Consider the following 12,070-nt stretch of genomic DNA (forward strand, 5'->3'; position numbering starts at 1 on the left):
TCTGACCAATCAAAAACTGGTCAACAACAAAAGCGCTATCGTTATGTCGCCCTCTTTCATTTCTTAACACAGAGTAGAAAACAGAAAAAAGGGTTGTTTTCAGCCTTTACAAAACATTTTACTACAAAAATCCTTAAATAATCGATTACCAGTCAATTTAAATATCATGCAAAAAACTATAGGCAAGTAATAATTTAACTGTCCGAAAATTTGATTTGGGAATTTTTAATTTGAAGTTGATAACTTACTTAAATATACAAATCCAGCAATTGATAGTCCTATGCTGAATAAAAATTTGCAAATTGTTTACCTCATAACTGATAGTACATGTTTATTCTTAAAATTAGTAGAATTAGTTACCCTGAATGAGCAAATGCTACGGTATAGTATGGAAGAGCAAGGGAGCAGCAATTTCAGTAGTCATACAGTTTACACTAAGTAATTATTCACTTGATTTTGAATTAGTAATAGTTAGTTCCCAATACCCTAAATCGCCGTTTCTTAACATTTGGGCTATACCCACCTATTTCTTCATGATCGTATGTGCCGTGACTTTATTTAGGTTGCCATGAGAAATCTCTTAGGTCCTCTTGATACAAAAATGGTTATTTTATAGTAACGTAAGTGCTGAACAATTGACAGGCAGAGCTTTAGCGAACATTCTATTGCTGGTTAATCTTTCTGATGTAAACGTAATTCGTAATTCTCCATTTTAGCTGCCCTTCTATGTTGTTTTTTTTTTTAAATTTTTTCCCATTTCAACCGCATTTACAGCAAATTATTAATTCAATAAAACATAGTCATTCTTATAAATAAATTTTAAAGATACAAAGCAAATGGTATATAAATAAATAACTTAAAAATCAATATAATGTCAAACAAAGAAAAGAACAGTACCGTACACTTATATTTACCAACAACATCAAAATTAATGAAGTTTCAAAGCAATATAATATAACATCTCTTTTTATGAGTTGATTTTCATAAAGGGTATATTTTTAAAAAAAATTGCTAATAACATATCTTAATCTCACTATTTTATTTTTTTTTTTATAAATAATTAATTAAAACATAGACCAATCTTATTGTCTTATAATAGGCCAAAATAAATTGACAAACAGTACTTAAATCGAATGAATGTGTAAAGGAATTTAACAAATAGCTAATGTAATACAATGTCAAACAAAGAAAAGAACACTACGGTACACTTATAATTAGCAACAACATAAAAAATAGAGTTTCTAAGCAAAATAATATAACGTCATTTTTAATGAGTTGATTTTATTTTTAAAGGTAGGTCTATATAATAGGCCTACAATGTATCGGCATGTCGAGAAGATTTACAAACTGCGAGAGAATACACCAATCCTCCACCCAGTTGTTTTGAAATACAACGATCAGGGGCTAATTAACCTTTCACAAGTTTTTTGTCAAACACTTTTTGAAAAATCGATTACAACATATAATAATAATAATAATAATAGGCCTATCAATATTTTTTCCTTGAATCAGAAAAACATTGTAATAACCAATTCTGTTGTTTCATATACTTACTTTACTTAATTTTGGTATACTTTTGGTGTTGGGCTTTAAGCTATTATATGCCCCTCTCTGGACTCCCTGCCATGCTCTCGTATAAGGGTTAAACTTCAGTGGGTGTGATATCCAGTCTTTCCTTAATTCTGTTTTGAATTTATTAATAGACGAAGCTTTTACAACTTTTTTCCGGTAAGTTATTCCAATCATGAAATGCTCTCACTGCAAAGCTAAACTGCCTTAGTCTGGTCTTAGCTTTAGTTTTTTTTTAATTTTTAATGAGTGACCTCTGGTTCGGGATGCAGCATCCATAATAGAGATTGTCAATTCCTTTTAAGATTTTAAAGATCCCTATTACATCAGCTCGTTTCCTTCTATATGCTAGTGTTGGAAGGTTGAGATGAATTACGGTAGACGTTCAGGATAACTGAGATCCAGGTAGTCCAGGTAGAAGTCGAGTTGCTCTCTGCTGAACTTTCTCAAGTTTATCAGCATCTTTCTCATATGAAGGACACCAAGTAACGTTACCATACTCCAAGGATGGTCTTACAATTGTCTTGTACAATTTCACCAAGCCTTTTTCGTCCAATTGGGAAAATGATCTTTTTATAATCCCCAGTTTGGAATTTGCTTTTTTGGCTGGATTAGATACATGATTTGAGAATTTAAGTTTACTATCGAAGATCACACCATTAACCTCATTAACAATTGGAATTTAGTTTTCTACCATTGGTTCCTTCAATTGAATATGTAAACTGTGGATTCAACCTACCAAAATAGATAACCTTACATTAAAGGGAAGTTGCCATAATTTAGACCAATTCACAACAGCATCTAAATCTTTTTGTAAAGAATGGGCATCGTCTTGGTTATTGACAATTTTGTACATAATTCATTTCATTTAGCAAATATCGTACCAACAACTCATGCGTTACGAGGACATGTAAATGAAATATAGGCCTATTCTTTTGCAAAGTATAATAACATTCCACTCATTTCGTTTACGGTAGCCTACTGATACCTAAAACATAATGGAATTTGGATATTAATTCTGCCTCTGAAATTGGTGGTAAAAGGCATTAAACATTAGTAAAGCATGCAATGCATATGCCAAAATGCGAGCCTTATGCCGTATTAAAATTATCAAAATTATCAATAACAGACTTACAATCAATCTGTTACTTTTCTTTAGAACATTTTCAAATTGTTAATGTGCATTTAGTTATTGAAATAAATACGATAATGGTAAAAGCCCCCTCAATCTGAAGGCTATTAAAAAACAAAGAGAAGTTATTTCACGCTTGAGTGGTTCATTTTCATTCATAGGGGGCGCTCGAGAAGATAGATAGACAACAAACACGAGGAAAGTTACTGTTGTTTTTGTGGCGTGAGGATTGGTGGTTGCTGTTCAGGACCGGCGACCTGTGTGTGTATGTGTGTCTTAGCCTCCAACTATTGGAAGGATTTGCTTATCTTTGTTAGCTGTTGCCCTGGACAGAGTGGAAGAATTTGGTATCTACCTGGAAATAAATGCTGTCTTTATCATCACGCAGAAAAATATATATTTAGGCCTAGTAATATTTCAAAATACGGCTATTTTATTGATTGAAGCTTTGCAATTAGGCAAGCTCCTACCTGTGCCTACTACTACTATACTACTGGAAACTACTTCTTTTCAACGAGTGTTCTAGCCTAGAATCAAATGACGATGGCACTTTTTAATGTTTTTTTTGGACTCATCACCGTAAATTTATTATTTACTTCTGGTAATTCACAACCAGATTGGAACTCCTGGCGGCATAGTGCGGCAAAGAAAATATTTGGAATTGATTCCAATGTCGGCAGCCCCATAGATGACGGTAAGAATTATTATTATTAATTATTATATAGGCCCTATAAAGATTACTATTTATTTTTACTATTTAAACCTGTGCAGTCCCTTCCATGGCTAGCCTTGGCCTAGGACCCAATGATAAGCCTACTATTACTAATAATATATGCATAGGCTTAAGCTTAGTAGTAGATCATATGCTGACCAAGGAGAACCATGGCCTCTTCATACTGTTTGTGAATTTTTCAGAATCAATGACTGTCTTATATAAGCCAGAAATAATCAACTGATATGTTTTCAGAGTGGATGTGCTACTGCAATCCATTTCTCCTCAACAAAACTGTTTTAAATGAGAATCTGCAGATTTTGTAATTACTATTTACTATATATTTTACTTTGTAGTTTGCAAGATTGAAAATAATTTTGTGTCAAAATTGCAATTTTTACAATTGAATTATGAATCAACAGTATAAAAAATATCCAATTTTAAACTTGATTAACAGTAAGGCTGGACAATTAGGCCTAAAAAAAAAAACTTGTTTGTTTGCCGTCATCCGCCGCCCCTAAAAATCCCAAAAATTACGGCCGGGTTTTTTTTTTTCAAAAAAGTTTTTTTTTTTAAGTTTAAAAGATCAAATGAAAACCACCTTTTCGTCGATTTTGGCACAGATCCGTATTATATGGAAATTTTTACTATTTAAAATTTATTTTGAAAACAAAAATATGATCGTTTTTCCGTGAAAAAATGACAATCGCACAGTTTTCACGATTTTTCTATGATTTTACGAAAAAAAAAAAAAAAATTCCACCCGCCCCAGCAAACAATTAAATTTTTTTTTAGGCCTTTACCTTTGAGTTGAAATATCAAATCCGGAGGTATGGTGCTATTATTGCATTATCACTTTCTGTTACAGGTGTTAAGATCATACATTGAGTTATGAGTTATTAAGAATAAATAAGTAATTGGTTTGGTTAATTTTGATGAGAATATATTTTTATTTTACAATGGAATCTGATGAATATTTCCATTTGTTATATTATGGAGGTATACCGCTATAATGTGCGAAGATCTTTCTCCCAATGGTATTTTTGGCCTACCTTTGACCTTCAGGTTTAATGTGACACAAATTTATTCAATTTAATAAGAATCATGGAAGTCAGGTGCTTTAAGAGTGAAGTGGAATTGTGGGATTAATCTCCCAGAGGACTCGGTACAAACAGTACATTAACATTTCTATTTATTATTACTGTAATCTATTTTGTAGTTTCATTGTTACTTTGGCAGGATATAGGTATATAAGATATGCTTATACTGAAAACATCTTCAAATAAATTTTTTTTTTATCAGTTCTATGATGCTGCATTTGCTTTCTTGTTCACTTTGAAAACACATAGAAAATTATGTGATGGAATATTAAAAGAAAAAAAAACAGAATGTGTTTTTTTATTAGCCTTTATAGAATTTTTTATTTTTGTGGTGTTTCCACGATTAGATTTTGTTTGTTTATTATTGAGTGACATCATAATTAACAGTACTGTACCTTACTTGAGAAAGTTTTAGTAGTAGGGTCATTTTTAGGGATTCCATGACCATTATTAAAAAAGAATCCAAAGGACTCTTCTTAGCTACAAAAGTCGGGTGTTGGTGTTGATTCCTAAGAAAGAAATGTATGTCATGAATTTATGAAATCCCAATACATATACATGCAATTCCAATGTATCTGTACCATATATGGAATCCCAATGGGTCTATTTGGGATAAGATAATACAATACATTGAATCGTTATCAGTAAAGATAGCACAATGTGGTTCATTGAATTGTTTGTTAATTGATAACAGTAACACTTCGGCAAAATTGCTGTATGTATACGTGTGTAGATAATATTAACTGAAGAAATTTTGATTGTGAACTATTTAACACTTTTTATTACATCATTAAGGTAAAGAAGGTCCACAAGTTGAATACTAGATCCGATTCTATTATTCAATAGCCTGTTAGATGTCTTTCAATTTCTTCCTGTATTTTCTCCTTTGTTTCTCCCCCATTGTGTTGTGTTTCCCATTGTTTCTTAATACAGGATACAGTGTCCTCCCTAGTTAAACCTGTCACCACAAACAATGGCAATCCTGGTAATTATCGACCCCTGAACTTTCTCTGGGCCTTAAATTTTGATTGGGAGGAAGTCTTTGAATTGAATGGGAGAACCATTGGTAATGTGATTTACCGTAAGTTGTTTTTCTGTGCTTTTCTAAAATACTGTATATATAAATTGGTTCTGGGTTCAAATCTGATGCTCAATATGTACCCTTAATATTATTAATAATTTTAAATGTAAAAACATACTACTATAGCTCATTTTAATAAAGAAAAAACTCTACTATGCAAGTCGTGTGAATGTCCCGGAAATCAGCATGGTCTCCTTCCTCAGGACTGCAAGTAAGCAATTAATCTCCTGGAAACTAACTTAAATCTCACGCACATTCATCTGAAATGTTTTGATGTTTTTACCATAATTTTCTTCCTGATGTTAGCTTTCCATGGGTATACTACATGCAGCAAACTACCAGTAGATGTTAAGGAAGCCTACTTAACCAGATATCCAGGAAGTGGCTTTCCCAGCTTGGGACCCCTACAATGGAAGAAACAGAAATAGAACATGCTGTAGTATTCTTAGCACCTATTGTATTAGTAATACCTTGTGAATGATTTAGTGAAATTATGTAGTGCTGATTTGGCTTTATGACTAGGAAATACCATGCTCCCCATGGATTTAAAACATGTTATTATTTAATTTATTACTCAGCATAATAAAGGAGGAGATTGATTTGGTATGCATTGACCTGGGAAATATTGCAGTGTCTAACTACAGTATTAGGGAGATTTCACAACCTTAAGAAAGCGATAACGAATACAAATGTGTCATTATCATTATCATTATTTTCATTGTCATTGTCATTATCATCGTTGTCATTATCATCATTGTCATATCATCATTAAAATCATTGTCATTATCATTATTATCATTGTCATTATCATCATTGTCATTATCATTATCATTGTCATAATATATCATCATTGTCATTATCATTATTATTGTCATTATCATCATATCATCATTGTCATTATCATTATCATTGTCATTATATATCATCATTATCATCATTGTCATTATCATTATCATTGTCATTATATATCATCATTGTCATTATCATTATTATCATTGTCATTATCATCATATCATCATTGTCATTATCATTATCATTGTCATTATATATCATCATTATCATAATTGTCATTATCATTATTATCATTATCATTATCATTGTCATTGTCATTGACATTTATCATCATTTGTACCTAAAACGTTCTAAGTGACAATATGCTGTACAAGCTGTATATGATCCTTAATTTATGCAAAAGACATGAATCGTCTACTTTGTGAAAGATATGGTACTGTAGGGTAAGCGTTGTGAACAAATGATGATGTGAAAACTCCCTTATTATATATACACTAAATATGAAGCTGTTATCAATCAATTAAAAGTTACCTTGGGTAGAAAAAATATTAAAAAGAATAAAGAATAAACTGCAGTACAACATCAACGTAAGCTCATTTTTATCCATAAAAAAATCTGGAGACACATTTCAGATCCATAATAAAAATTATAGTTAAAATTAAACATGGAAAGCAAGTCTTATTTCCATATAGTTTCCCAAAAAGGAGGTGGTTTCTTAAATGTTTTCTTGTGATGAGGTCGTGGTAATTTACATTGATTGTGAATTGGTAATAAACGCATGCCACCTACAGTAGCTATGGATCATGTTAACCTGTATTCTGTCAGTAGTTCACCTCACACAATGTGCTTTGTGCCAATATCTTCAATATATAATCTGTCTTCTGTCATGGATGTGTAAACCAAAGTTTTGATAAAGACAGTACAGTAACTTACCTTGTATTTCAACACATCATATTGATTATGGTATTAAATCATGTGTACAGTATTACAGTAGATGGGGGATTGGTGTATTCATTAAATACAAGCCACTTGCAGTAAATGCCTACGAGCCACACATTTCAACCCCCCCAATTCAGTATTAAAAAACAGGTCTCTTGCATTTCCCTCTAGTGGGGTTAGGGGAGGTTGTCATCACTATCCTTTTTTGACTTTGAGGTACCTGTGAAAAAATTATTAGCCCTTTGAATATTTTTCAACTTAAAGAATTTATGAAATAAAAATTTAAAATGAGATTATTTTTATCTCATAATTTTACATTCTTCTAATTTTTCTCAGTGATTATAATAAAACAATATTAATTATGCCAAAATTTTGTTTGGTTTTTATTTTTACTTTCTGTAGATATACCATGGCTTATTAACAAGCACAAGGATGTTATGTGTATAGTCGTCTCGTATTTAACTAGCATGGAAAATAAAAATACCGTAATGATTTTGGGAGACATAAAGTCAGTGCAGAGAAGGCAGCCTCCAGCCAATTGTAGGAGCTGTAATTTATAGGAATAGTGGAGGTGTAGGAATTTCATGTGTTCATGTCTCCTGTATGTCGTATTCAAAATTAACGTAACGATTGTGAGTGATCGTGAATTGGTCCTGGAGTACAGACCTGTAGATTAGATTCCTTTTCCACATTTCTTTTAATATCCTTCGGGGAGCATAATTATTCATCTGTTTTGTGTGAGCTAGGTGACAGCCGAGGGTAGTCTCAACCAGGTGTTAATGCTTGCATACTTTAATAGTCTTCTCATGTTTTTCCACAAAATAAACTACCAAATTGTTTTAGCTTTTGGTTAATCATAACATTAAAGCTATTTAATAGTACTTGAACCTTGTTGATAATATTATGAATTCCTTTGATCAGATTGAAAATTAGAAAAATTTGTTTTTATTCAAGGTTTTTTTGCATCGCAGTGGTTTACAATGGTTACAAATTACAAATATAACAATAATTGAAAAATTAAAAAGAACTAAATTCAACAAGATCAATCGTATATTAAGAATAATTATCTTTGTTGCATTGTACAAAATAAGAAAACGGAATTGCAAAAACCATGGCGGGATGGTTGGCTGCTTTAAGCAACTAAATCACTATAACTCTTAAAAGTGAGCTTCCAAAAAAAAAATAAAATAAATAAATTTTCTTAGAAACTGCCAACAGTACTTTGAAATTGCTCTATATATGAAAGAGCATTTGACAAGTCCTTTTAGTTGAATCAGTATATTGGAAAAATATATTCTAATAAAGTCTTGACATTTCAAAGAAAAGATGACAAGCTAATGACAGATTTTTTTGCTTCTTAATAAACAAAATGCTTCCATGGCTCTTATAGTTAGGGTTATTAAACTAAAATTGCAGAAGAAATTTGATTAAAAAAAATTAACATTAGAAAATGATATTTGATTTTTAGACTACCCTATCCATTCAGCGCATTGATTATGTGTTTTGTTAATTACCGTTCTTGGTAATGATGTGTGAGTGAATGCTTAACAACAGTTTGATACTACAAATAGATTCCCCAGGTGTATAAATAAGAAACAACTAAAATTTGATTTAAAAAAAAAAATAAGAAAAAATATATATGCAAGTGCACCTGAAGAAGACCTAGTGAAATGCAATATTACTATTTATATTTTATTTATAACATTTCAAACATTGATATTATCTTTTTACTTAGTTGTAGGTTAGTTTAAGCGTGTTTTATTGTTTACTCCTTTTCATTCTTATTTTAAGTTAATCTAAAATTATGGCTTTATTGTGTTTGCTTCATCTACTTTGTGAATACTTACCTGATTTGTGTAACTTAGGCCTTCTATATATGTTAACAAGCCCCTTCGGGCTTCATGAGGGATTGGTTTTTTTGTCTAGTTTCAATTTTTCTGCTAATATATATGTATTTGAATTTTTGACAAAATAAAGAAATTTGTATTTGTATTTGGAAGTAAAATAAACTGACCTAAAAAATAATCAACAAGTCTAAAACTAAATTAATGCGAGTCGGTATCAGGAAAGTATAAGTGTTAAGTGAAATGGCAAAGCATTTGACAAGGATATTTTTACGTACCGTAGCAGCAACATCAGCAGTGATGGTGAGCCTATTGAGACAGACATAAGGCAAGGATCGGAAATGTGGTGTGATAAGAGCCAGTGTGGATATCAGGAAGACCAAGCCAGCATTATGTGAAGCCTGTCATCCTGTTTACAGCCTGAAAACACAGAGAACAACTAAAGCAAGGTGTAAGAAACTGCTGTCCTCTACCAACGGATGATTGAGGTCTATATCATGGGATTTTACTGCAGACTACTAAGCCATTAAATAGAAGTTCCACTTAATTGAAAAACAAAAGATTAAATAAAAAATAAGAAACAATACAATATGAGTATGGTGACTCTAAAAAATGACAGACGTGAGGCCACAGTTGATTCTATGTTTCGTTCTTTATTGGAACATTGTCAAGAATGAAAGAAACAATACAAAACAATACATAATACTCTTATCTGTATTCTAAATTAGACTCAACCGATTTGTTAAATGTTTCTGTTGTAAATCTCTAATAGATAAGTACCGCGATTGATTTGGTGTGTAATTTGATCAGATTAGCGGTACTGGTACTTAAGTATTTCTCAGCTTAGGAAAGGATTTTGAGAGTAGAGATTCAATTTATACACAAAACGAAAGTAAAAATTACAAAGTTTTCTGTATGCAACAGTTCTTTACATTCTTCAGTCATCTGACTTTCACAATCGCACTGGGTTGCGACTGGAGTAACCTGTTATTTACTTTGTGTTGTGTTGCATTCTTTTGGTCGTTATCGGTTGCTCCGACTCCCTTAGGCAAATTGTAACTTGCTGATTTGTTGATACTATTTAAGACGAGTCATTGTCCTGTAACTAGCAGATACCAATGTGCTAAATTTGGCCACTTTAAAAACTGATTTTGAATCATCTATATGTTCATCACAAGCACAAAATCTTATTTTAGATATAAAAAGTGCAAAATTCTTACAATCCATGGGGTAAATAAAACAATAACTTTAATATAATTACCTCCTCCTTACTGTGATAAATCGCAGTTGCTGTTTGAATTACTTTATGTAAAAACAATAAACTTCTAAAAAAAATACCCATTAAAAATTCTATAAAAGTTGGTTATATTTATTAAAGAACCAAATAATATGTTATCAATTAAAATTGTGTTTTTGCTTATTTACTACGGATTCGAACACAGGACCCTGGGATTACAAGGCAGGTACCATAATATCCAAGCTCCTAATTAACAAAAAAAAAAACAGTTTATACAGTAGTAAAATCTGACTTGCTATTATTAGCAGTAAAAGTTCTGTTGCATCTTGCACCTGCAGTATGGTGTAATTCACCTTAATACTGTATTAACATTAATACCGGTAATATGAATTTTTATTAATAATAACAGAGTTATAGGTGTATCGTTCCAAACCTTTCAGCTATTTTATATGCAAGGAAATTATTACCCTTTAGTATATAATGCATAAATTTCAATCACTACATTTGTTCATTAGTTGATGCTGTGATATGCATTTTAAAGTGTTAAGGAGAAGATAAGGTGTTTATTCTTGTAACATTCATATTGTTCCCTAGAATTGTATACCTCAATATGGATGTTTGATTACATTGAAGAGATTCCATAATGTACTGTACCTACTGACAGTGATATTGTGTATGCACTAAGGCTCTATTAAATAGTTTATTATCGTTTACTTATTTTTAAGTTTTGGAACCTTTTCCCAAAATATAATTACCTCTTATCATCGTTTTAATATTTAATTTGCCGTTTTTATGTATTGTATTTGTGTGTATAAAGCACTCGAAGAGATTATATGGTGCTATATTAAGAGCCTATATTATTTAATATTATTATTGTTGGTTATTATTATTATTATTATTATTATTATTATTATTATTATTATTTAAGATGAATACCACTCCATTAAATCTTATGGTGATCTATTTATTAACTGTGTGCAGTATCCTGCAGACAGAGACAAGCAAACATACAAAAACCAAATTAAAAAAACATTTTTTATTTTACTTTGCACAGTAAGCTTATGTTAATTGAAAATAAAATCTTGTAAGAAGTCAAACCATTTTCCGTGCAACCTTTCTACCCCATCATACTGCAGTAGAGTACAGTACACTCTTTGTGAACATGGTTAAGCAGTGCACTTTTTCTCTGCACTTTCTTGGTGTGGGTGAATTAAGAATACATTTCAAGCATGAAGATGTACATTGGCAAGTTACAGTGTTGGAATCCCAAGTTTTTCTATTGATATGCCAGTGGGAAATAGCAGTATATTCAATTGCAAGTAAAAAATTAACAATCACACAGAGTTAAAAGATCTTGCTCTCTTGCTCCAGGCCACTTTGAAACTAATCGTTAACTTCAAGAGAGGGTCTCATGAGGGCCAAAAGCGCACTTCACCTGCCATCAGTCATACACTTATTTTTACACCTCCCTGCATACAGTAGTAGTCAATAAACCAAACCCAAGGACCTAGCCACCAGTAATTGTTCAGTTCCCAACAGGTATCTAAAGACCCTTTACATGCCCTCTGCAACATGTTTGTTGAGAGGGAAGAATAAGGTTCAAGTATCCACAGTCAAGCTTGTTAGTTTAAATCTCACATGTTATGTACATAGAGTTATAGGAG

Source organism: Anneissia japonica, unplaced genomic scaffold (genome assembly GCF_011630105.1).
Source record: "Anneissia japonica isolate Jap-2015-1 unplaced genomic scaffold, ASM1163010v1 scaffold287867_len1003013_cov215, whole genome shotgun sequence".
In the NCBI taxonomy this organism is placed as follows: domain Eukaryota; kingdom Metazoa; phylum Echinodermata; class Crinoidea; order Comatulida; family Comatulidae; genus Anneissia; species Anneissia japonica.